Raw genomic sequence first — 27,288 nt, 5'->3', positions numbered from 1 at the left:
CTCAAACAGGAATATAAAGTAAAAATTATGTACCTGTCCAAACAAAAATGTACATTGAGGCCCTGTATGAAATTCTGAGGGGTCTTTTCTCTTGGTGTAGTTCTAACCCTATGATGACAGATATCTTTTCCTAAAGTGTATAATTACCCTCTGTCACTCTTAAATCTCCTCTGGTGTCTAAGCTTGCTTAATAATGGTGAACAGATGAGCAGAAATTAAAAATAAAGGCCTTCTACCAATTTAGCACCCTGCACATAATGTACCTATAATGATAGTTTGATTGCCAGTGCCCATTATTTTGTTGCTGCCTTTTTTTCTATTACTGCACCAGAGCCCTGGGTTTCAAAAAGAATGCAGCATCCTGTTTTATAAAACCAGAGCAATTTACGTGAATACCAGCTTTAGCCTGTATTAGAAAGATGCATAGAATAAAACAAAAAACATAATGTAATGCCATGTGGGCCGTTTAATGTCAGTGGCACTCTTCACTTAAATATCATATTACATTTTGGTTAATTTATTTTCCAAAAAGAAAAAGTGAAAAGCATGGTTTTTTTCCGGTAGAATAGAGAAGAAAATTGAAGTGTTTATGGATATTAAAATGAATAAGAAAAATATATTGAAATGAGGCTAGCAAATCCCCTACCATATAGTCCCCTCAGGGTATATGGAGCAATGACAAAAAAAAAAAAAAAAAGATATAAAAAAGGTCAAACTAAAAAATATACAATTTAGCTTGGACATAGAGGAAATACTGTTAAAATATTTATTATTTTTTGAATCTGAGAAATTCTTGTTTTAAAACTGTTACCTTTACATGTATTCAATCACGTGACATCTTATTCATGTTTGCGTTTTTCCCAGGTCCCTTCACAGTCATAAGAGCTGATGATAATCTTTTAGGAGAGAAGCCTCCACAGGGCACAGTTAACTAATTAGTGTAGTAAAAATAATAAGTTGGATTTTTTTAAATAGTCAATATGACTTCCCTCACTTTTTAAAACTACACTGATCAGCTATTTTCGTAAAAGGCTGACACAGCCTTAAATACCAATGCCTCAGTTCCCCAGCTGGAGAACATTCCTCTCCTGGATGCTATGTTCCCTAGCTCAAGTGTGGGAAGGACTGGAAAGCTTTTGGGTGTACCGTCTACTGGTGGATGTTCACAAGGGAGTGAGGAAGCCAGTGATACACTGAATTAAAATTCAGCACATTCAAAGTTCTGTGAGAAGATCTGTTATGTAAAACCCCACTCACCACTAAACACAGTGTCTCAGTATAGACCTGAGCGCCCAGTTATCAGTGCTCCTGCTTGGCAGACCTGAAGGATGTAAATAACTCGTGGTCATATTAGGGCCCTATCTAGCGCCTGTAAAAGATCTCCCTCTCCACAGACCTATGAAATCGCCCAGGAGAATTGTGGACGGTTTTCAGTTACCTTAAAAACATCCCGTGTAGGCCCTTCTTGTACACAGACAAGCAGACTGTATGGATCATTTGTCTTTCCGTGTATGCTTATTTCCACCCTACACCACCTGTACAAGCAACCCTAGCACTCGATGTGAATTTCTTCAATCATTATAACCTTTTCCTCAATCACTTCCTTCATTTTATAGCAAGTTGTGGAGGCCTTTAGATGTTCTGGGGCTTGGATAGGAATTTGAATCAATTCTTTGGGCTATTTTTTTAGACCAGTTCTGTGTGGGGCCCTTGAGCAACTTGTCAGTGTATGAGGCGATTTTGAGGCGATGGAAGCCCCCTTAGCCCTCGCACTCCCTGGTCACAGGGGGAGGGGAGGGCAGCAGAGAGCACTATTTTACACATATGAAGTGCTTCTATGCACTGAGTCCTGTAGAGAACCAGCCCTCTACTTCCGCGTGAAACAAGGGCTCATAGACTGGAGCTGGTAGGGGGTTGAGGAGGGCCGTTTATTTGGGGGGTCTAGCACAGGGGCGACCCTGTCTCTATGGCTCTGAGGAGACCACCTTTAGACTGCTAAGTGCTGCCGTGGTCTCTTTAGGACAGGTTCAGTGTTAGTGAGCTGGAAGTCATGCAGAAGAAAAACAGCCGAAAGGAAGACAGCTCAGGGGGAGTGCCTTGAATAGGCAAGCTGAGAGGGGACCAGCTTTCTCTTTCTTGGCTGAATAACAACCAGTGAGGCATGCATGCCCCTCAGCAAGCAAGGAGCTGGAGAGCATCAGTTCTGAGAAGCCGGTTCTTACCCAAGGAGAAGCGATGAGCAGAGGATGCAGCTCATCAGAAGAAAGCTTCCCAACCTTAAATATGGCCTTGCGCATCTGTCATAAACAAACAATAAGGGAGTCTTCCAGGAGAGGTTGGATCTCAAACTTTTGAAGCCAAGTTGGACAACTTCCCATGTTAATAGCTGGTCAGTGGCTGGGAGACAGAACTTCCTGTTGCTGGATTACATCTTGCTGTCTTCCTTTTTCTCCTCTTGGCATTCAGAGACCCAGCAAAGATCAAGAAGGGAAGAATAACCCGCTTTTCAGGTGCTGGGAGACACGGACATGCCAAGTTGTTGTCACAGCTCTGCCCTCCAGGCCCAGCGGGGAGCCGGCCTACATAGTGGAAAGGATGGTCGAGCTGACCTAATAAATATTTTCCATCTCTAACCTCAGTAATTATTTTCATGTGTCACAGCTCAGCAAGGAATGATGAAAAATAAAATTTCCCTGATTAGACGAGACCCGCAGAGCACTGGGAGTAGAATTTGAAACTGTTCTCTGCGTTGCTCAAGAAGTCTTTCTCCACGTTCTTCAGAGTGCCGAGGTCTCTACTCAGTTACAGAAAGTAAGTGGATTTGTTTCTTTCCTGATTACATTGTTGTTTTTCCTTTGTCATTGCCTACTCACCCACCCCCACTCAGAAATCTATACTGGAATTTTTCTCTGCTCCTTTCTCCCGCCAAGATTTGAAAATATACCTATTTCAATGTGAGAATCTCAGATATAATGCCGTTTGCAGCCACAATCCTTCTCTGTGGGGTGGCAAATGTGGTCAGATGAGTGGTAGGAAAATGCCTTTTGGAAAATTGTTTGATTTGCTACACTCTATTGAGTCCTAATGGGAAGTCAGCATCCTTTTGCTGGTTTGGAAAATTCTCGGAAATGATTCCCCCCAAAATTTCAGCAAAATATTTTCCATCCTAATAACTTTTCTAGATTGTCCCAGGGTAAGAAGAGAAGGGTCAAAGGGAAAAGGGCCGATGAAAAGGGCTCTCCCCTATCCCCACGCAAGGGAAGGGGAAATGTCATCTCAAAGCAAAAACTACAATTTAGGGAAGCTTGTGGCCCAGTGGCGGCTATGGTTAGCACAATAAAGAAAGCCTCCTCTAAACTATCTGCATTTAATTTCAGTTAGACCTCCTTATTAGAATTCAATTGGCATGGGGATGTTGATAACCCCAGTTTATTAGGAGGTCAGATACAGTAGGCAATCAAAAATCCAAATGTTTATTTGGCCACTTCAAGAACATAACTCTCCTCAGAATAGTTTACTTACAGTCTTTAGGTTGATTACTTCAATTCTAATTTGGTTTAACCCTTGTCACTTCTATTATAATCAAGGATAAATTCTCTTCAGGGGGTTATTGCATAATGAGACCCAACATTGACAGGATATAGTCTACCAGAGAAAAAAAATAGATTTCTAGAAATCTCTTCTAATGAAGTTTTCCATCAGGCTGTCCAAGAATCTGAGGAAGAAGCAGGCTTCACCTTTCGGAAAACTACAGAAACTGTGAACTACCTGTTGTCCATTCTAGGCAGACAACAAGTTCAGTGGTTAAGTGTGTTGGTTCTGAGGTCAGTGTGCCTACATTAGAGCCTCCCCCTAAAATCTTAGGGACTCTCTAGTGACTCCCCCCTCTTTCAGAAGTAGAAAATGAGGCCTAGAGAGGAACAGTGATTTGTTCAAATGCTTTGAGAGGCATCCATGTCTTCTGACCTTGTTTTTAATGTTCTTTCTCAGAGAACTGGCAGAACTACCCCAGTGTCTCAAAACCGTAGTCTTTAGGTCTTCGTAAGAGACTGTTTTGTCTTATTAGGCAGATTTTATTGAAATATAACACAAATATAACACAATAGTGCATAATCTTAAGTGAACACCTGATGTTTTTCACAAAGGTGTTGCACCCATATAACCAAACACCCCAGGTCAAGAAACAAAAAGTCACCAAACCCTCTTCTACCCTGTGCCCCTTTTCAGTCACGATTTCCCCAAGAGTAGCCCCTGTTCTGACTTCCAACACCATAAATTCATTTTTCCTCGTTTTGAACTTTAGGGAAGATGGGTCATACAGTGTATGCTCTTTGGTGTCAGACTTCTTTCACACAAAGTGATGTTTATGATATTCATCTATTGTGTTGTATGTAACAATACCCTTTTTTGGCATGTACGAGTTTCATTGTATGACTACCACAATTTATCCATTCTACTGTTGATGGACATCTGAGATACTTTCAGTTGTCTTCTATTACTCATAAATGGAAAAATTTATTATGCATACATGTGTGTCCATTTTTTGGTAGGCAAATGCCTGCTTCCTCTTGGAATAGAATTGCTGAGTCACAGGATATGTGTAGTTTAGCTTTAGTAGAAACCACCCATTGATTTCCCAAAGTGTTTGTACCAGTTTACACCTCTACAACTAGTACACGAGAGTTCCAATTCCTTGACAACACTTGCCACTAATAATGCCTTTCTTAAGAAATGAATTTAGTTACTTTTCTTCCATTTGTAGAAGAGTTGGAGAGAGAAGAAAGAAGTGGGTTTTTTTCCCCAATTTCTTCTATATTTTCAGTTGTTCCTGAGACTTCTCAGACCCAACCCCTATATATTTTCCATTTGCCCCATCTAGCCTTAGCTAGATGATCATAGTGTATAATTTAGGGTCCTAAGTAGTCAGCTCCTGGAAGCCTTCCTGGCATACACACAGCTAAAATGCTGCAGTTGAAGATGACTTCTATTGCCACCTGAATTCTTTGGCTCTTCAGGTGTGCTCTATTGAGAAACAAAGATCTGTTGTTATCTAACACCATAGATGACAGTTCTGAGATGGCTTGGTGGTTGAGAGTTTGACCTTGATTGAAAAAAGAGAAGCATGAAGGTTATGAAGACTAGGGAGAAGACCACCATCATCTCACCCGTAGGCTGAGTGCCTGTCTGCAACCTCACATTTATAGCTTAGTTTTTCCTAGAATGTTTACTTGGCCTGTAGAAGTATAAAACCAGAAAGAAGATAAACAGTTGGAGAACTTAACCTTTATGCTGATATTTAAAACCCAGAGTATATTTCCTTGAAAACAAAATCTTTAGCTGCTGCTAGGGCCAAAATTAAGTTTGTATCCCAAACAGAAACCAATCAACCCGGTCTTTTTATTCTATATTAACAGCACAATCTGGTGAGCTCCACCTCTGAGCATAACAAAATCAGTAATATTTGGGTCAGCACTCTATAAAAATAATTTTCTTTACATCTCCAATATCTGGGATCGATACAAACTCAATTAACTGATATTTAATAATATAAAATTATTTATGGGAACTTTATACTATGTCAATGTCAGTTGTAAAATAATCTCCTAAATATATTATGTCATGTGGTTCTGAAAAGCTCCCTCTGGGAGAGTATGCTGTCCTCATCTTATGCATCAGAAAACTAATGTGCAGCAAAGTTGAAAACCTTACCTTTTTATAAGTGGCAGAACAGGGATTCAAATTAAAATCTATTGGACTTGAGGTCTCTGATATTAACCACTACACTTGACTGGCTCCTACAGAAATCTAGAGCAGGGCTTCAATCTGGAAAGACGTTGCAGTTGTACTATTAGCCCATCTCTGTCTCTATCCTTAGATCTCTGTTGCTATCTCTTCTCCCTCTCCTCTCTCCCTCTCCTTTTCCCTCTCCCCTTCCCCTCTCCCTCTTTCAGAACCTGTCCACTTACCTAGTTACTTGCCATGGAAGGTACGCCCAGTGCATTTGCTTCTCCTGAGGAAGGCCTCGCAAACACGTTTCAATTGGAGCAGACTCTGTTGCAGCACCATCTGCCAGCCCGATAAAGACAATCCTTCTTTAATTAGGAATGTTGAAATGTTGGAAATCTGGGCCAACTTCTAGCGTTACAGAGAAAACTTAGGGTATGGAATCCTCGGAGGAGGAAACCAAGAGCTGGGCCCAGATTTTCAGGGAAAACACATGACTTGCCTGAGTTCAAGGAGAAATGGGGCCTTGTGCCCTGGCCTTGGGAGGCCTCCCCAAACGCTCCAAAGTGGCCTCTGTGGTCACAGTGCCAGGGCCAGATGCACTGGGGAAACATTTCAGTTGTGTTCACATGTTTCTAACATGTTTCTTTCCTTACATATGTGTGGGGTCTTTCTCTTAATAAGGGTTTGGTCAAAACTAAGATCTGTCCCTTTGGATGTGCAATTATTGAACGGATATTAGGTATTTCTCCAGTTTTCCCACCAAACTTGAATATTCCAGAAATGCACTTTAACTTGAAGAAGGTTTTACTTCAGGTTTGGGCTGCATTCTTTCTAAAATGGTAGAAATCAAAATTGGCTGTACCTAAGAATAATTGCTTACAGTGTATAAATAGTATTTTAATTTTGTATCCATTATGGGATTAAGGCATCATTTTCAACCACTAAAAGAGAAGTTTACTTAAATGTAGTGTACTCACTATAGCCAAATTGAGGATGTTTCCATTGTGTTAAATATATTTCAATATATTTAGGCATTCTTGAAGAGAAAATAATTTGATACATTAAAATGATAGATGTACTTTGTTTCAGCCTTTAATATTCCCCAATGTTTATGGTTTTTTGTTGCTGTTTTTCCTAAATTTTAGCCATCTTTGATTAATTGAGGGAGTAATGTTATCTATTAGTATAGCCATCTTATAGATGAAGTGTCTATTTTTTAAAAAGTTTTTGTAACGTGAGTTGATAGTAAACATTACTCAGTTCTGAAAGGATGTGTGTCTTGGAATGTAAAGACAACGCTATACACAGTATTACAATTATCAGAAGAGTAAATTCATGGCAAGTTCTACTTTAGTGAAATTAGGTAATATCTCAACTCCAAACAAAATTCTATCAAAGGAAATCTGACAAGAACCTGAATATTTCAACGCTGCCACATACCGTGATTGCTTACGCGATCGTCATTCATGTCTCTTGTCAAAATCACTGAAGAGCTAGAAATAACTTGAACAACCATAATTAATTCCACTTTCACTGTAATGTACAATGTCACAAACACTCACACACACTCTCTCAAGTACAGGAAGAGTGAGGACGTAGTTCTCAATAGGTATAATACAGGCAGTATTATGTTTAACAAGTCAGAATGTTGAGCTAGAATTTTACTGATTTTTCATTCTCCACATACTGCAGACACAAGTACCAATACCAGATCCTAATCCTAAAGGATTCAAGATCATGCTAGAAACAAACCACAAAAAGAAAGAAGGAAGGAAGGAAGGAAGGAAGGAAGGAAGGAAGGAAGGAAGGAAGGAAGGAAGGAAGGAAGAAAAAACTCTATAGTGCCAGGTCTCCTTAAATTTGAGTCAGGGCTGACATTTTTATTTTCATGCAAAGGGCCATATTAGTCATAATGATCCACCTTTGACCCTAATTACTACTTGCTAATAGCAGCATTCTGTTGTACCTGATGGAATCTATAGATCACTGATTTGTCAATGTTAGGCGTTCATGGGAAACATGTTAAGTCATAAGGACAGCTTAGTCACCAGCACTGTACCTCCTCGTGCCAATTCAATATCCTTGTTATCAGAATTAATCTGACTTTAAAAAAAAATTATTGCATAGCATTAAGTACTAGCAATATAAAAAATGTGGCACACAAATGAATCATAAACCCTAATTCATAGGTGCTTCACAGCAGAGCTATTGGGGAAAACATACAGGTTGCACCGTAAATGCCGTTTTTTTATATATGTTTCTGGGTTACTAGCTCAAGTTATAAATTGTCTGTAAGAATAACATCGAATTTTTGCATATCCTGTCAAAAGTCAATCTTTTTATAACTGTTACCTTTCTTAGCTTAATCTTTCTTATGTCAGTAATCACTAAACCCTGTCACTTATACCACCTACATTTTCTCTATGAAATCTTTCCTTTCCATTTCCTTTTGCCTCTGCTTTATTACAAGCCTTTGTGGCAGTATCCAAGCCTGTCTTCTATATCCCTTCCTTATATACCTCCTCTGAGCTACAACTTAAGCATTCTAAACCATAAGTCTGGTTGTGCTGCTGATACTCTTTTAACTATGCTTGGTCAAGTAATCATGTTCACACTCTCACCTTTAATTTTCTAAAACTTGAGTCTTAGTAGCTGATACAAGAGACAAGAGTGACAAAAATTACAATTAAAATACTGAAATACTGCAGGCAAAACTTATGCTCCATTTCACTAAGTAAGAGCACATCCCTGAATTAAGTGGGAGATGGGAGAAGTGACTCCACTTTTTCTTCACTAGAGAGTTACTTGGTGCCTTTCATGGGGTAAAAAAAATCTCACCACACTGAATGGGATGCCAGTGTTTAAACAGATGCATTTCTTGTACAACATGAATTCAGAGTGGAAGGCAGTTTTTTTTTTTTTTTCATCTGGTTCTCAACAGGAGAAACAGCCCTCTCCATGAAGGTGGGAGGAAGGCCTGCCTAAAATGAATTTATTGAGAGGTGGCACATGGGTACCAACATGACATCTTCGTAAAAGATGTCAAGGATGATAAAGTTTTTTGAATTTTTTTCCCACACTTTCTGGCTTCCAGCCTTAACCACTTGACTTTTGGCTAAGTTGAGATTCGATCGCAACGCTTCGAGTTCCTAGCGTTTTGCCATTCCCTGCTAGCACTTACCGTCTAGCCTTTGTGACCAGTTTTCAGTGCCCCTCGTGCATGCTCTTTTTCACATTTCTGTTTGAGTCAATACAAGGCCTGGCACGAAGTAGAGGTTTAATACACACGTGAAAGTGTAGAGGCCAATTTTAGCTGTATTATTATGTCAGTAATTTTTTACCTAGTATTATGATCATTGCATGCATGTGCAATTGGTTCTAAAAAAAAAATAATAAATCACTCATTTGACACCAAAGCATGACTAATATAATTTGGGGCAAAACGCCCCTAATTTCTCCAAGTACCATGTGGAGGCCTCATGGGCCCAGAGTTCCTGACTGGTCTGAAGGACAGCTGTGGGCCCAAGGAAAGGTGTATCTATTATGGAGGCGTGCTGGGGTCCCTTTACGAGGCATAAATGAGATTGCCCTGACCCTGTTCTTTACGACGAAGCTTCCTGACACAATAGTAACGCGAGCATCTCCATTTCAGAAATATAAGTGCAAACAAACAATCTGTCCATCTGCATAACATTCCTTTAAAGTCAGATGAGTTTATTTAAAGCATGGTAGCGCTGGGAGGGGTATGAAGATTGGCCAACCCTACCACAGAGCTTGCAGGAACCCAGTGGCCTGGCTAACTTTCCACCAAAGTTTTTGTCAAGGTTTGTTGGGGCAGGGTAATGTTTCATACCAAATAACTCAGACAGAGGATTAAACACATTTCTATGCAACTGTGGCAGATTTGGGTTTTATTTTTACCCTACAGTCCTTAAATTACAATACATCTTTTGATGTGGCATATGCACATTGTGTATTCTTAACTGCTTATTTAGATACATTTGGGAGTCTCAGAAACCTTTTTTTTTTTCTCTTTTCACTTTAGATGCCAATAAATATGTCTTTAGGGAGAAGTGGATAAACTGCACTTTTATATTCCTGGTTTGGGGAACCTAATAAGGTTTTAAAAGCTTACAACCTAGTAACAAGCCATGTATATACTACTGCATCATATCAAAGGATTTTTATCTCCCTTAAAAGGAAAGATGCAAGAATTTTTAGTCTGAAAATGACCTGCTATAGTTTTCCATTCTGGAAATTCTAACTACCTTCTAACGACCTTCCAACATCATTATCTGATGTTTCCCTATTGTCTCTGAATGTCAACTACAAGTTTATATATATATAAACTTGTGTGTGTGTATATATATATATATATATATATACACACACACACACACACACACACACACACACACATATGTATGTACTTATAAGAAGCGGAGTACAGCATTAGGAATAGAGACAGTGGAAATGTATTGATGTATTGGCTCTGTGCGATGTCAGAGGGATAGTGGATGGGGGGAGGGGGTTGACACAGTGTGAGGGATATAAGTGATATACGTCTATTACTTTGTTTTGTGCACCTAAAACTAATTTTTAAAAAAAAATTGGGAGAAAAAAAAAGAGTGTTCTAATTTTTAAAAAAAAGAAAGAAAAAGAAAATTTAAATTATGGACAAGCTCCACTGAATGAGAGCAAGAGATTCCTGGTGAAAGTACTTTCTTCTCTCACTAACAGCTAATTTCATCCTAACTCCACTGCATCCTGTTCCTCCTGTCCTTTGACTTGTAAGGACAGTAGTATATTTTCTATTTGACAGCTGAGGCATTTGTAATGTTTCTGCCATCACAGTGACTCTTGCAAATGTTTTCCAATGAGTGAATAGGAATCAAGAAGAGCCAGAAAGGACGAGGAAGCTGCTAGGACAAAGCATGGTGCACAGCTCCTTAGGACATTGGACCTGTCCTGCACAGAAGGTTAGGGACAGACAGAGCTCAGAAGAGTCTGGAATCCATTCAACCCAAACAATGGGGCCTGACCTCCCTGGCTTCAGATTAGGGTCCCCATGGTCTGAAAGTCTACATCTCAGTCATGTTTGCATTCACAGGGACAGTGAGAGAACATAAACAAATGGGTAAGGGGATTGAGGTTCAATGCTGTCCTAGGTCAGCAAGGTCCCGCCAGCTTTGGAGTTCAAAATTTTGACCTTCAAGTTCATTGCCTAGTGCTTCCAGTTCCTCGTTCACTTGGATTCCTTCGGTTGCAGAGGCCATTTAAGTTAATCAGTGACACTTTGATGACTTGGCATACTTTTAGCCCCTGGAGCCTAGTAAGTGAGGGCAGAGGAGGGAGACTGGGATTGTGGTTGGGCTTCACTGCCAAGCATAGCATTGTGTGTTACTCTGACCCTTTTCTGGAGTTCTTGAGGCCCTAATTGAGTAATCCTATTAGTGGTGTATTTTAGGAGAAAATATAGTAGAGGAAAGGACAAATACTGTTCCATAATCATGTAGTGTAAACTTCATCTGATAGTAATCTATTGTCAATCATCATGCAAAAATGGCATATCTTATTGACTTGGAAAACAAATCATTGGAAAGCTTTGTTCTTTTCATGTTTTGCTATTTGGAATTTTTTACTTCATGAATCTTAGTCATTCTTTGGATCATATCAAATTTTAACTGTCTTATAAAAGAAAAGTTATTGTCTTTTTTTATGGAAGGCAGCTATGCTCACCACTATACCAACCAATGCACAGTTTTTTTAAAAAAAACTGATGTCTGCTATCTTGAAATTTTATGGGAATGACAGTAGTTATAAGTGGGAAAATCTTACTTGATGCAGCTCTTTAGTCAGCCCCTAAATAAGAGTAAATATCTGTTTGTAACTTTAGGAAAAAACATTGCCCTTTGTTCAAAACACTTTCATATTTTTCAGAGAAGTTCCATCTGAATATTAGGAAGTTCCATCTGAATAAATAGGAAATTTCAGAAAAATAAACCAAGGGAGTATATGGATTTATGGATATAGGAGCAATACAGTTTCTTAATTACCATTGGAATGCATTGAATTCCAGAGGGAGAAGTCTACTTTGGATACTATTGTGTAGACAGAATTATTATATGTAAATTGCTTATTATATTTCTCTGTTTATATGCATGTATGTGTATGAAATCTGTGGGCTTTTTTGTGTGTGGGTGGATATGTGGTCAAATTATGTGGATGGGCTTGTTTGTTGGGAAGTATAGGGTGTATACAGGAAATTAGGAATTAGAAGCCCTTATGGTTTTACTTTAACAGAGGTAAGGATAGATTGGAGTGGCTTTCATTTTTCATATGAAATCATTTAAGCTGGCATTATTTTTACAATATACATCAAACATGAATTCAAAACAGTTTTAAGAAATGAAATTCTCACAAAGAAGTTAAGCTTACAAAACAACAAAATTAGTGGGCATATTTTTTTAATTGGAACTACCTGACCCAGCATGTAATAATTTTATTTCTATAAAACTGATTCCCAAGTCATTGAAGAAAGAACTCTTCCACACCTTAAGTTCTTGAAAACCAGTCTGAATAATTTAGCCCATTTAAAAGGAATAGTTACATAACCATCTGCCTAGATACGCTTTAACCCTAAGCCAATAAGTGTGGTAGCAGTGGAGAGCTCCAAACAGCGTACAGTCTGCACGTAGTGTAGAACTGAAAAAGGACACCAATATCCACAGATGGATTTGCCTACCACATTGAAATCAACATGGCAAAGATGAGAGGAAATGAAAAGTGTTTATTTCCTCAGGAAATCTCATATATTCATTCTGATGGGAACACATCCATTCAGCAAACATTTAGTGAGAGCCTACTATGCGCCAGATCCTGTTCTGGGTGCCAGGGAAGATTCAAAAGAGAGCTCCTCCTGGTCTCTAAGGATCACCATGTACGTGCTACGTGTTATAACAGAGTCTGGGCAGAGCCCGACTACACCTCCTCAGGGAAGGTGACATTTGGGCTGGGTCCTGAAGGATGAGTAGGAGTTTCCAAATGGCGAATGAGGAGGGCATTTCTGGCAGCAAGACTAATGCTGAAGAGGGGTACAAAATACATGGCGCGTTTGGGGAATGGCAGAACGTGTAGTGGAGGTGGAGCCCAAGGCTAGGTAGATAACGAACACTTTCTGGCTGTTACCAAAGAGGTCACAGTCTTAGCTAGCAGAGTCTTTTTTTTTTTTTTTTTTGGCCCGTACAGTGTTTTAAAAATATTTTGAATTAGTTGCCAAGATTTAAAAATTGGAAGATTTCTATAAAATTCCAGATTTCTGGCTTCTCTTGAAAAAAAAAAAAAAAAATGGAAGATCTGGCAACACTGTGCCCACATTCCCACATGGCAACAAATGACTGGAGCTGAGTATCAGTTCTTATGCCTCCTCCCTCTTTGAAAGAGGCATGTGCTTGCCAGTTCATCCCAGTCTCCACCCTGCCATCTTCTCTCTTGTGTGTTATATACCTAGCCACTTCTGAATCCGTTGGTCACTAGGGTAGAATGATGAACAAAACAGTCGTGATTCTTGTTTGCATGGGGCACAGAGAGTAGAAGACTTCCTGGGAAAAAGTGGGAGGAAGAAGGGCCTTGGATATATTCATAAGGAATTAAGGTTTCATTCTATAGGCCCACAGGGAGACAATAAATATTCTTAAGACAGTGATTTGATTAAATCTGTCCTTCAGCACTCTGACAACAGAAGGAAAGGACATGGAGAGAGTCTGAGAAAAGGAAACAAATAAAAAGCCATCACAGCAGCCAAGAGAAACCCAAACTAGGCAATGAAATCCTACTTATGACCCTGAAAAAAACCATAATCAAACTTTGAACCATTAAAGCATTTTCCAAAAAGAGATCTTCGAAGACTTCACATACAGTAAAATCTCAATTTGTGTATTTTAAACGTTGATGTACAGAAAGAAAAAAGAAGCCTTATCAGAGTAACACTGAAGAAATGCCAGCGTCTGGAGTTTTGTACTGAGGAGCAAACATGAAGCCTCAGGGCTTCCGATTGGCCTCACTGCACAGTCTCTAGGCAGCCCCAGGGGTCTGCTCCTGTCCATTCACAGCTCCTAATATGCGACGATCTAGCCCTGCAAGGAGGACTTCATAGGTTAGACCAAGTTGACCCAATTGCAAAGGACAGATTAAAAATGATAGACATATTCCTTATCCTTGTTCTAGGTTTCCCACAATAACAGAACATGTACTCCTTAAATTATCTACTTATTGAGAGGCCAGAATTCACCTCAGAAACTCTTTAGGACATGAGTAATTCAATTCAAACCCCAGCAAAATATGCTCAAGTTTACTCATGTTCTATGGATGAAGGTTTTGCTCTTGTAGGGTTTCATCTGTTTACCTTTACCTGGAGTTGTCCTTCCATCGTTCTCCTCATATATCCTTTTCTCCAGAGTAAAGCTAGGAAGGGTCCTGATGCTAGTGGGTCTCCTACTTTGAAAACCCTGAAGTTTTGCACAAATGTCCAGCTGTGTGATTAAAAGGAAAAACAATTGCTGAAAGTCTTTCTTGTACAACTAAAAATTCCTGAACTCCCTAATGCTTATATTCAAAGGGGTGCTTTGTTTAAAAAAGCTACTCATAAATACTTATATCCTTCATCTATACTGCTAAGCATTTCTGTCCTTTTCACAGCCTCAAATTTGCATCTTGTGTTTCCTGTCAAGGACTAATCCTCAGATACACTGAGAGATACCTTCTATGTCTTCTGTACAGATGCATGACTCCACCTTGAATGAATGAGGTCTCAGAATTCGTAGCTGCCCTGAGTAGAGGGCAGTAAAAGACAAAAATACCTTTTAAGGTACCTTCTTACATTATCAACACTCTGTGTTCTTTGAATCAGATAGTAAAGGTTCAGAACGTTTTATTGCCAAATGGGTACTAGATTAACAGTCCTTGACTGACAAGATGACCAACAGGATATATTGCAAATCAGTGATCACATTCTTTTTCAAAGCTCTTGTATGCAAAGCAATTGCATGAAGCTTTTCAACATTGAAGCCTAGAGCATAATAGTAACAAATGTGCCAGGCACTGATGTCAGTGATATGCATGTATCAATTATTTAAACTTCACAAGAACCCTATCAGAAGAGTGCTATTGATATGATGATTTCCATTTAATGGGTGAGTGAACTGAGGCACGGGGAGGTTTAAGTTATTTTGCTGAAGTCTCACAGCTGAGAGAACTGAGGTTTGCATACATGCAGCTCAGCACTGAAATCTGGCCTCTTAACCATTGTAGTACACTTCCGTGCTCTATAGATTTGCCTGCTTAAACATCCAAGGATATTGATGGTGTACAAATGCAAACTTCCATGAGGTCCTCAAACCTAACCATTTTGGTTAAATCTGGAGGCAATTTCAGGGACCCTAATGTCTGTTATGTAAAGCTAAGAGGCAAAACACAGACAAATTTTTCCATACATATACAGGATTTAAAAGTGTTCCTCAAATATATATGTCATTACTGCATTTGTTACAATACAATGAGAAATAGTTTTGCAGTTAGTATTACTTAATATAAAAGATCACATGGGTCATTTCTGCACTATGCCTTGGTCAAAGTAAATACTCAGCAAGTATTTGCTGGATTTTATTCATAGGCAGGAAGTGGAGACGGGGTTCACACAACCCAGACAAGCAGCATCTGGCTTCATGGGTCCCACACCTCTGGCTGAGCAGCACCGAGCCTGGCACTAGCGACAAAAGAAGCTATTTTTCCAATGAATCATTTTGATAATAATATTACATGAAATTTTTGAAAATACAATTTATAAATATGTGTACTTATAAACCAAAATTGTAAATACTATACATCACGTTTAAAACCTCTTGTCATTTTGCTTTTTTCCTTATCTTGTAACCCAGTAACTAAGGCCGCACTTTTTTTTCCAAGAGCTAAATAACTTTTCCTTTTGCTTAGATCTGTCTATCTGAACTAGACATTTCTAGAATGACAACTTTTTAATTAATTTCTAAAGTTTGCAAATAGATGGGAGTAAAATTAAATGAGAGAAAGCCAGTTACAGGTAAATATAGAAGTTATAGATTGGGTGAGAGGGAGAGTCTCAGGGGTGTTTAAAACCCCTATTACCTAAGAAATCTTATAACTCCAGGGTACAATTATAGACAATGTGGTAGGACTTCTAATTGAAATGCCTGAATCTATTCAAAAGGTTTGTTTCTGTCCTATAATTAGAGGTGATTCTCCTTGCTTGTTTTAGGGGTTTGTTGGAAATTGGGTTCCGAAGTCTCGCTTGAAGCTTCTTCTTTGTTCCACAGAGGCTTCTAGTTCTTTTTCCCTTTTGGTAGAGTTCAGGGAGGCCTAGAATGAACGTGCCTATGATAAGTCTGAACTTTTAAATAAACTTTTTATTTCAAATTCTAGTTTTTGGCAAATCTTTTAGGGAGGCAATTTTAGAATCCAAACTGCATTTGGAAATTTTGTTATATCAATTCCAAAATAAGACCAATGGATAGTTAAGATTTTGTTTCCTTTTCTGTTCGTGTCCCAAATTCTCCAAAATGGCCACTTACAATTTCAAATTGTTCTTGATTAAATTATGTCATTTTGAAAGATGCATATGAGGTAAAAGTATAATTCAAAAAAATTAAGAAATCAGATATTTGACCTAGAAAGACCATAGACTTAGATTGAGACCACCCCATGTACACGGCCAGAGTCAGTAATGGTGTTTCTATAATCTCAGGTTTCTGGAATAGAAACAAAGGCCAGCCATCACTAATGGTGGGATTGACAAACCTGTACATAGCTCTGGGCAGATGAAACTTTAAAACAATAGTTCTCAGGTAAACAAAGACAAGACTGAAGAAGCCCTTGTAAGGTTTTGAAGGATGACTCAAGGCAAAGTTCGTCCAAAGGATGCCAATTTAATGAGAGCTTAGGAATAACTCAGCCCTGGGAGCCATCTCAAATATGAATCCATTGCGCCTGTGTCTATAGTGGCTGCTGGGCCTTATTTGACTGACCCAATTCTAATAAATCAAAGGCTTTTCTTCCTGGATAGTTAGAAAAGATCCATTCAGGGAAAAGCAGAGACCAAATATCAAATTTCCGCTCAGGCATATTGACATTGGAAACTTGCCACATAGGTTTTGTACTCTAAATGTCTAAGATTTGAATTGAAATGTGACAAAAGGAGAAATCCATTTGGTCAAGGAGTGAATTATATCTATAAATGAAGATAAAAATCAGAGACCCCACATTTTGGGTTTTAGACTACCCGAATAAGCTGTTACCGGCTCCTCTTGTTTTGAATTTGATTTTTAGCCCTGGGTGATATAACATTCATTGTGCTTGACATAAGTGGGGGGAAAGAATTGAAGTGAATCTTAGTATCTCATCCTAAAGACTTGTGGAGTGATTACTTCTAGAATCTGAGTGCTACTGAAATTTACTCTTGAAAGAGCTGTTTTTATGTGTCTGATCTACTTGGACTCTGGACTCATGGGCTTGCCTCTGACTCACATGCCACGGCCAGACATCATTGGCTTCCCAGAGTAGGAATGGAAAGGTTAATTTAACTACTCTCCTAGCAGCACACACGTAGCAGCCACTGCCTGTGCCACTTACATGTTGTGAGTCTGAGCTGGCAGTCTTGGAGAGCAGAGTGACGGGCATCCTTGACCAATCTGCTTCATACTGCCCAATTGTCAGCACTACCTGTACACTGAGGGTCAGGCCAGGGAATTCCAGCCCCAGTTCCTCTTTTGTCCCTGTGACCTTGAAGTTTCCAAAGGGAAAACAAAATAATCATGCTCCCTCATCAAGCCCCCATTGAGTGACTGTTGGTTTCCTAGTTTCCCACCCTAGATATGTGAATTCTTCACATGGCTTCTTGAGATATTTATTTGGCAAGAATGAGACCAACTTTCTAAATGGCTATTATTTTTTTTGCAAAGGAGGAAACAAAGACGACTGATTAGGAGGAGTTATGAACTTATTGTCATAGAAGCTGTTAGGGGCAAAGAGAGACATGGAGCTGTCAAAAAACCAAAGAACATATTTTGCTCAGAAGCCAATGGCTCTCACAGTAACACCCACTGTGACCCCTGTCCTATGAATGGAAAGTTGGAAGAACAAGACTGGAGGTTAACTCTGGCTGTTCTCTATATCGTGAAGAACGGAGCACAGTTTTGTTACAATGGATGGGTGATGGGCCCTGGAGTCAGCGAGCTTGAACTTGGAGTCTTCTCCACCCTTTAGATCTTGGATTAGGTATTTGATCTTAAAGCTTTAATCTCCTCATCTATAAAATGAAGATTAAAAACATAGCACTCAGAAAAGCTGTTATACTCGTGGTTACAGTTTATTACAGTGATGAGTAACAGATTAAAATCAGCCAAGGGAAGAGATGCCCAGGGCAGGGTCCAGGAGAGTCCCTGGTGCAAGCGGTCCTGTTGGCCTCCCCCAGTGGAGTCATACCAGTGCCTATTTCTTCTAGCACTATGTGCAGCAATACACACAGTGTTGCCAACCAGAGAAACTCAGTGGAGCTTTGATGTCTAGAGTTTTTATTGGGGTTCAGTCACATAGACATGACCGCTTGGCTGCCTCACTGAATCCAGCCTCCAGCCCCTCCAGAAGTCAAGCTGATACTTCATGGCTTAAGGGCCATAAATTACACAGTTAGTGGTTAGCGTAGACTGTCTGGTGGGGCCCAAGGCACCAAGTAAACAAAAACACTTATCAAGCAGGACATTCCAAGAGCTTAAAGGTTACTGCTCGGGAGCTGAAAACAAAAGCTAAACGTCTCTTAAGGGCAAAGTTAATCCTTTACTGCACAGTATTGATAATCAGATCTCTTTCGCACTATCCATAATCACCAAAATAAGATTTTAAACCCGATTAATTAAGTCTTCTGTTAGATATCATAGTTTGAGCACTTACTATGATCCTTGCACCATGATGGGCAGTGGCGATGAAAAGCTCAATAAGCCAGTGCCGCCCTTAATGAACTAGTGGGAGAAACAGATGTTTAAACAAATAATTCCAGTGTGATCCACCAAACTATTCTAGGAGCCCAGTGAAGAAAATATGTAACTTTGTTTGGAATTGTAGGGAAACACTAAATTGTTTTTCTTTGAGAGAATTTTATTTTGATGTTATTATCCTGAAAATCAGATCTTTCTCTCTTGAAAAATGACTTCTTCCTCTGTAAATGAGGACTGATGACGGTGCACCAGGCATTGATATGGGTAGTCCCAACTTTTCAAAGCTTCTCACTTTGATTCTTCACTCATTCAAGTCTCTCGAACTAATTAGTCCCTGGGCTTCACTTCACGTTACTTATATCAATTCCTTCAAAGGTGTCTGCAGGAGTGTCCTTTGCTTCTGCTCTGGGGAGTGGCTCAGGGAGAAAACAGGAGGAAAAAGTACTTGTCACATATCTAGTAGGAAGTGATCCTTGCACAATGCAAATATTTGCTTATTTTTATATATTGACCAGCTGGATCAAGGATCAGCAAACTCTTTCTGTAAAGGGCCACATAGTAAATATTTTAGGCTTTGCAGGCCAGATGGTCTCTGTTGCAGCTACTCAGCTCTGCTCTGATAGTGTGAAAGCAGCCATCTGCAGCAATACATAGAGGAAGAGGCACAGCCATGTTCTAAGAAAACTTTATTTACAAAAATGCAGCTGGCCAGAGTTGACTGTGAGCCCCAGTTTGCGGACCCCTAATCTGGATCATTCATTATCACATGAGTGTCGTGGACTTACCCGATGTAGAAACATTGAGGAATGAAGAGGAGTTTTCTAATTTAACCTGGAAACAGAAGTAGGCCAGAAGTTAGGAGTGTGTGGTCATCAGCTTACAATTCATTTTGCCAAAATGAGATGGATTCAGGTTTTATGAGTGAAAAAAATGACAAAGATAAGTATGCCAAAACTATCCTTCTGACTCACTCCACCAAGCACTGCCCTTGCTGCTAACTGCATGTGACACACCTGGGAAGTCCCTGAAGCTATGGCTAGACCTGTGAGGAAGAATAGAGACTTTGAGAGCTAAAGTTTGTTGTTGTGATATAAAATGTTTTTGGATCTTCTGATTATAAGAGGGCATATTTGAGGTTGTATCTATACAACACAAAGTAAAGTAGAAAACGGATCATTTGTTTGGTCACCATAACAAGCCACATTAGGTATTACAACCACTCCTACTTGTCTACCGAGTAGACTTTTTCCTCCTTTCTTCCTCACCAATGGAGAGTTGATTTTACTGGGGGAAGCAAAGTACCCAAACAAAAGGGAATTTGATTTCCCAAGCTACCTTTTCAATTGGAGGTGACTCATCAGGGACTGTCTGGCCATTGACATATAAGCAGAATTCTACTGGCAGAGCTTCTAGGAATGTGATTTTCCTTATTAAAAAGGGACACAGACTCAACCGGCATGCAGATTGGTCCTATGGACTTTCTCCTTCCAGCTGAGAACACAGATATGTTGTCTACAGATGGAGCAATCATTTTGTCATCATGAAAATCAGACATCATGGAAGATGGAGCAGAAAACAAGAAGGAACCTCAGTCTTTGATAATTTCCTTCATGCCTGTAGTGCTTTCTTTTGGACTTCTATGTATGTGAGAAACAAAAGTTTGGTGCTTAATCCACTATTGGTGGGTTTCTGTTACATTTAACGTGACACACCTTAACTGTACTAACTGGCTTCACAATTTTCAAAGCCATAAAAGTCAGCCCATTGTCAATGCTGAAGTGCTATCAAGGACAAAGTACACAATGTCGTCGTGGCTTTGTGTCGTGCGCACAGTAGAGTTAAAAGCAAGACAGCACTGGCCTCATCAGTGTTGTGGCTCAAAGCCAAGTCCTGTTGCTCTTCATCATCTCATTAGCTGCAGTTTCAGGAATCCCAGTGGCTACTGACAAAGACATTTGTGATGGTGGAGTGTGGTCCCGTTAAGGAGTCTGATTGGCTAAATGCAATCCAGGCTGTACATGTTTAATAGAAGCAGTTTCACAAAAACTCGGCCCAAAAAAAGTAGACAATCTCAGCATTTGTGAATCAGTACATAGCCCCCAATGGTGTTCCTACATTCTTTGCTGTTATCTATGAAGTTCCTCAAGTTAACCATTTTGTATAAAAGGAAAACATTTTTTTTTAAGTTTTAATTATCCATTCCTGTTCCTCTACCCAGCTTTATAAATAAATTCTATTGAAACCATGTTTATGATGAGCAATTCTTTAAAAATTTGCTCTTAAAAGCCTTTTGCCATTAATACTTAAGTTAATTAAAAATGCATTATGCCTTAATCCTTTGTTAAATGCACAACAGAATAAAACAGCATATAATGTTGAAGTTGGAAGTTTCTTTGGAATTGGTTGGTTGGGCTTACAATTGATGGTTTATTAATGTAAACCTAGTGGGGGGTAAACCAAAGTACATTTCATGTTCTGATGTTTGCAAAAGAGATCAAATTTACAAGGCATTATTTTTTTCCTACTGAATTCCTAAACGTTACTATTAAAAGACATAGAATATGTGTAATACAAACATGTGTATCCCAAGGGGCAGTTCAAAAAGATTGCTAAACATGGAAAGTTTATGGAGGAATCCAACGTCAAATTAATATCCCAGAGTTTGGATACTAACTTGGATTTTGGAAATGTTTTTCCAGATTAAAAAGGAGTTTTGGTGTGGGGCCTCATATGGAAAACATGCATAATTTATTTAAAAGACCAAAGCAAAACTGAATTCACAGTTTGAAATATGGATAATTATGCTATAATTAAAGGACTAGTTTGTTTTTGTTTTAAAATTATTGTCTTTGGAGTTTCCACCCACCCCCCAGTGCTATTCAGGGATTCAAAAGTTTAGGAAGTATTTTCTTCATAGTCCTGAAATATTTTTATCTTCTTTTTATGTGCAACACAATTCAATGAAATATTTCACACCATCTTTTCACTACAATACAACAATGGGAACCTTTCTATCCCTTCCCTTATTATGACTCTTTACTTTATAGGTTATATCTCAATAAGACCACAAAATCAATGAGATTGAGTAAACTGGTTTGGTTGGCTACTTAAGGAAATGAATCAGTTCTATAGAGCATCATTTATTCAAGAAATATTTCCTGAGCCACTTCCGTATGTTGGGCCCAGTGGCTGTCCATTGAAGATCCAATATCTGATTCCAGGAACTTTACAGCCATAGTTCTATAAAGATTCCAAAACACTTCATCAGTCTTACAACACATCATAAGAAGCACAATAGATCTTTAGCAGAGACTAAACCCTCAACTCATCTTCTCTCCGCATTTTATTAAATTGCAAGCAAACAAAAAATGCAGTTATGCGATGAAAGAATAGGAAACTTTTTTCATAATACCTAAAAATTCTGCATAATAGATTCCAATGATATATATATATATATATATATATATATATATATATATATATATATTTATTTATTTATTTTTTTTTTAAAGATTTTATTGGGGAAAGGGAACAGGACTTTATTGGGGAAGAGTGTGTACGTCCAAGCCTTTTTTTTTTCCAAGTCGAGTTGTTATCCTTTCAGTCTTAGTTGTGGAGGGCACAGCTCAGCTCCAGGTCCAGTTGCCTTTCTAGTTGCAGGGGGCGCTGCCCACCATCCCTTGCGGGACTCGAGGAATTAAACTGGCAACCTTGTGGTTGAGAGCCCACTGGCCCATGTGGAATTGAACTGGCAGCCTTAGGAATTAGGAGCATGGAGCTCTAACAGCCTGAGCCACTGGGCCGGCCCCAATAAATATATATTTTTAACTTTCTCCATGACCATAAAGAAATGGAAGTAATTATATATTTAAATGTAAAAACTAGTTTTGAGGATAAAATATACCCAAGACGCAAAGAAGCTTAGATCATATACAGTTGTAGTAGCAACAGAATTTTGGTTTCCACACTCCCATACTCATTTTTGTCTTCTACTTATATATGTACATTGTATAATTATATACTCAAATCATGCAGTGATTCTTTATGAGACTAGGTATTCTATTAAATGTCCACACAAGTAAATAGTACCTAGAAGAAATAGTTATATAGTCATTCTTTTGACATAAATGTTGGAAGAGTTTCTTTTCAGAGATCCAAACCAAGAATAGAAAATATATTATTCTGAAATCTATTTGATCTAACGCACTGTGGACTAATTTGTCCTCTGGTCAAACTTGAGTACATGAGCATACTACACAAGAAAAAATGTCTGATAATTGGGCATGGGGAATATAGTTGAGAGATGAAATCAAATATAACTTAAACAATGTTAGCCTGACACATATTTAATGGTATGCATAATCATCTTTGTGGTGCATTCTAGTTAGATTTTAATGCATAGCCGTTCATGTAAAGGATGGTAATTAGTATTACTTTTAAAAAGCCAAACCTAGTATTTTGGGGTCAACTGAGACTAGGGAAGAAGAGAGAGAAGTAAGTGGTGCTGGAAGCTGCCTTGAGGTTTCTCTGAAGAGCACTGGACTCAATCCCCAGTGGAGTCCACATTCTCCCTTCTCATGTCTGAGAGCATCCTGGGAGATGGCACTCCATCATTGCTAGTTGGAAGGCTCCATTCTTTCCACCAACTGCAAAGAGATATAAAGCAAGGAGTAAAGGAATGAATGTGGGGAAGGCATTGAGAAAAAGGAGGTAAGATGAGAACAACAAAAGGAAGGAAAACAGGAAAGATACTAAAACAGGCCAGTCCTGGATTATTAGTAGAAATGGAAGGTGTCCTCAGAGAGAGTCTGCACTGTAAGTATTGCTTGAATGAAATTATTATTACACTTGACCTTATCCCTTTTATATGACTACTATTTGTGCCCATTAGATTACTTTAATAATATAAAAATAATCAAAACTTAAATCATTTTTAAAGCTGATTTTTAACCTTCCTACCTTTTCAGAATGATGTTGCTTTCCTATCAGTTGGAGATTGGATTTCAAAAGCTATGTAAACTAGCCTTTTAGGTCCTGCCAAAGTTTAAAATGAGAGGGGGGGGGGGGGAGAGAGAGAGAGAGAGAGAGAGAGAGAGAGAGAGAGAGAGAGAGAGAACTGAAAAAAACAACAACTCAAATATTTCACACTTTATGCTGGTATATCTAATTACATTTGTAGGCTCAGAAATATAAATATTTAAACACGTATTGATGGAATGATATGATCTTTGCCATTCATCAAGCTTTGTTTAGAAACAACACTGGTGATTTTATACTATAGTGTTAATATTAAAAGTGGGGCATCAGCAAAGTAATTACAAGCTGAAAATAAGGCTAAGAACCCTTTCAGATTAAAATTAGGAAGGATCAGATTGTAAAAGATGAGATGAGTCATTGTTAACATAGTCCCAAAACAAGTCAGTTAATATGTGATTAAAAGAGTATGCAAAATACAATCAAGGTGACCTCAATAATGCAGAACTAAAGTGTGCTTATAACTAAGAAAGCTTAAATCAAAGTACTTGCATTGCATTCCATCTGAGAAAAAAATAAGTTAATATGGCACAATGAATGCACTGAATTCTGCAAATCTCTGTGTCCTAATAAAGGTGAAGCTCCTGCAAAGCCTATCCAGGAGGTTCTTCTCAGTCCCCTCAGACACATCCAGAAATATTTTTGTTTGGAAGATATGCCACAGGTACCCTTTCTGTTTGGTATTTTAAAGAATCTCAGTCTGGAGATCAGGATGTAGGTTCCAAACATGTGTCCAAAAATGGGCCCTTTATGCATGTGGATTTCATTTTCCATCTGTAAAATGGGAGTGTAGAGCCAAAATCACAAAGACACCTTCCTCCCCTTTTCTTGTCTGGATTTTTAGAACTGTCTTCCTTTCCTTACTGCCAACTTTTCTTTTATCCTATTATCTATTTTGAATGCATCTCATTAATTCATAACAAAAGTGGCTGTTAAATATTGGATGAGTACTTGCAGTGTGCCAAGGAGCACTTTACCTGCTCTATTTCATTTAATCTTCCCAATAGACCAATGACATTGTTTCATAACAATGTTTACATATTCATCTAAATCATTCCCTACATTGTATCACAACAGTATTTATATCCTTTTTTTTAAATTTATTGGGGTGACAATTGTTAGTAAAATTACATAGATTTCAGGTGTACAATTCTGTATTACATCATCTATAAATCCCATTGTGTGTTCACCACCCAGAGTCAGTTCTCCTTCCATCACCATATATTTGATCCCCCTTACCCTCATCTCCCTATATTCTTAAATGTCCAAGTATTGGCTAATGTGTTTTCAATATTATGATATTAGAAGGATAAATATTGACATATATGCTATATATGTAAACATAAATAAAATAGTATAATGAATTAATGAACATTTTATATATATCATTCATTCATTCAACAAATATTTGTTGAGTTGTTGCAATGTGCCAGGTAGTAGAGGTATGAAGATGGTCAAGAAAATCCTATCCTTTGGTTTCAAGGACCTTACAGTTCTTTGGAAGATGTGACTAAGTAAATAGACATTTGCATTACAGAGTACATAATTGAAGTACATAGGCGTGATCAGAAAGGGCTTCCTAGAGTGGAATGCTGAAAGTTGAGAGACTGCTGGTAAAGATAGGTGGCAGAGGGTTCCTGGAGAGAAGAAAGGGATGGTTTTACAGAAACGGAAAGATCTACAATAGAGCTAATACGTCTTACAAAATGCTAATTGCAATCTATTAGTCAGTTATAAAACCAATTTTGTTGGTCAAGGCCAATATTTCATGTAAAGTGAGGTAGAATAAAACAGAATGGAAAATATCAAAGTGCATCACTATAGAAAGGTTAAATCTTGTTTTAAAATTTTTTTGTTTCATTATGTGTGTGAACCAAGTCAAAAACTATTTGAGAAACACTGAGTAAGAATGTCAAGGGAGGCAGCTCAGGTAGTATCAAAGATGAGCTCTGAAATGAATTTTACTATATTCTCAAAGACAGTGAGAGCCATTGAAGAGTAATTCAGGGAGCAGTAAGATCAGCTTTGTGTTTTTGGAAAGACCCCACTAGAAAAAAGATTAAAGATGAGCCAGGCGACTACTCAGGTGGCAACTGCAGCAATGCATAAGAGATTAAAATGCTCTGGTCTAGGAGAGTAGCAGTGGGGATGAAGAGAGAGCCCACGTAAGGCCTTCAGTATATAGAGGTACCAATGTGCACCACTGCGTAATTCCCTCCAGCAGTAAACAGGAGGTAATGTGTAAGACAGAAAAGGCAGAATGATTGATCCTCACTTGGGATGTTGACCAATAAGTATGATGGGATGACACTGGGGCTTGGAACTATTCAGGGAGTGATAAAATGTTAGACTGTGAAAGCTAAGCAGGATTTTAAAATATATGAAACCCAGAAGCTGACATAAACAAAAAATAGTGAGAACAATACACCCACCAGAATGCTGAAATTAAAAAGACTAGCAATTCCCAAGTGCTGGTGAAGATACGAAGCAAGTGAACTCTTGTATACTGCTGGTGGAAGTAAAAATTGGTGCAATCGCTTTGTAAAATCAATGGGCAGCATGTACTAAAGCTGATCACATACAAATCTTATGACCCAACTTTTCCTCTCCTTGGTACTCCTCCTATCCAAAAAGAAAAGCATTCATTTGTCCAAAAAGGCTTGAACAAGAATGTTCATAGCAGCCTTACCCATAAGAATCAAAAACTGAAAGCAACTTAAAGTTCATCAATAGTAGAATAAATAAATTGTGATATGTTTATACATTAAAATATTATACTGTCTCTTGCAAAAACATAGGTTAATCTCACAAACATAATAGAGAATGGAGGAATTAGACACAAGTAAGTACTTACTGGGTCATTTCATTTATAGGAAGGTCAAAACAGATACAGCTAATATATGGTGTGGGGAATCAGAATAGTGGTTACCATTGATGGAGGCCAGTAATGGTTGTTTGGGACTCAAAGGACTTTTAGGAGTTGAAAATGCTGTTTCTTGATCTGGGAAGTGATTACAGGAGTGTGTTTACTGTGTGAAAAGTCATCAGGCTTTACGTATATGATTTTCGATTGTGAAATATGTTTAACGTCAGTTAAAAAAAAAAAAAAAACTAGAAAGTCAAGAGAAACTAATTATTGTTTTAGAATAAATTCTAGCAGAAGTACAATTTCTGATTCTATAGACAGGCACCTCAGCTGCCCAAAGTTTCTCATACATTTCAGCTCGTGGCCCAGTAGTGCAGGCAAGACCTCTCTTATATTTTATTTCATGTTATTTTTATTCTCTTTGTCCCTTATCTTCTTCCCTCCCAAGTGCTCATCCTCAGGTATTTAATATCTAGCCTTTCAATTTTTTCTACATAGAAAGATGTACATACCTGAAAAATTCATGGTGGTGGTGTGTATATGGGCTTTTAATATCTACAAATGACACTGTGATAAAAATCTCATTTTGTTTCTTATATATTAGATGTCAATGCTGTGAGTTGGAGATATATTCATGAT

The sequence above is a fragment of the Rhinolophus sinicus genome, chromosome 17, assembly GCF_057876585.1.
Source record: "Rhinolophus sinicus isolate RSI-liver-muscle chromosome 17, RSI-T2T, whole genome shotgun sequence".
NCBI lineage: Eukaryota > Metazoa > Chordata > Mammalia > Chiroptera > Rhinolophidae > Rhinolophus > Rhinolophus sinicus.
Note: the sequence above shows the minus strand (reverse complement) of the source record.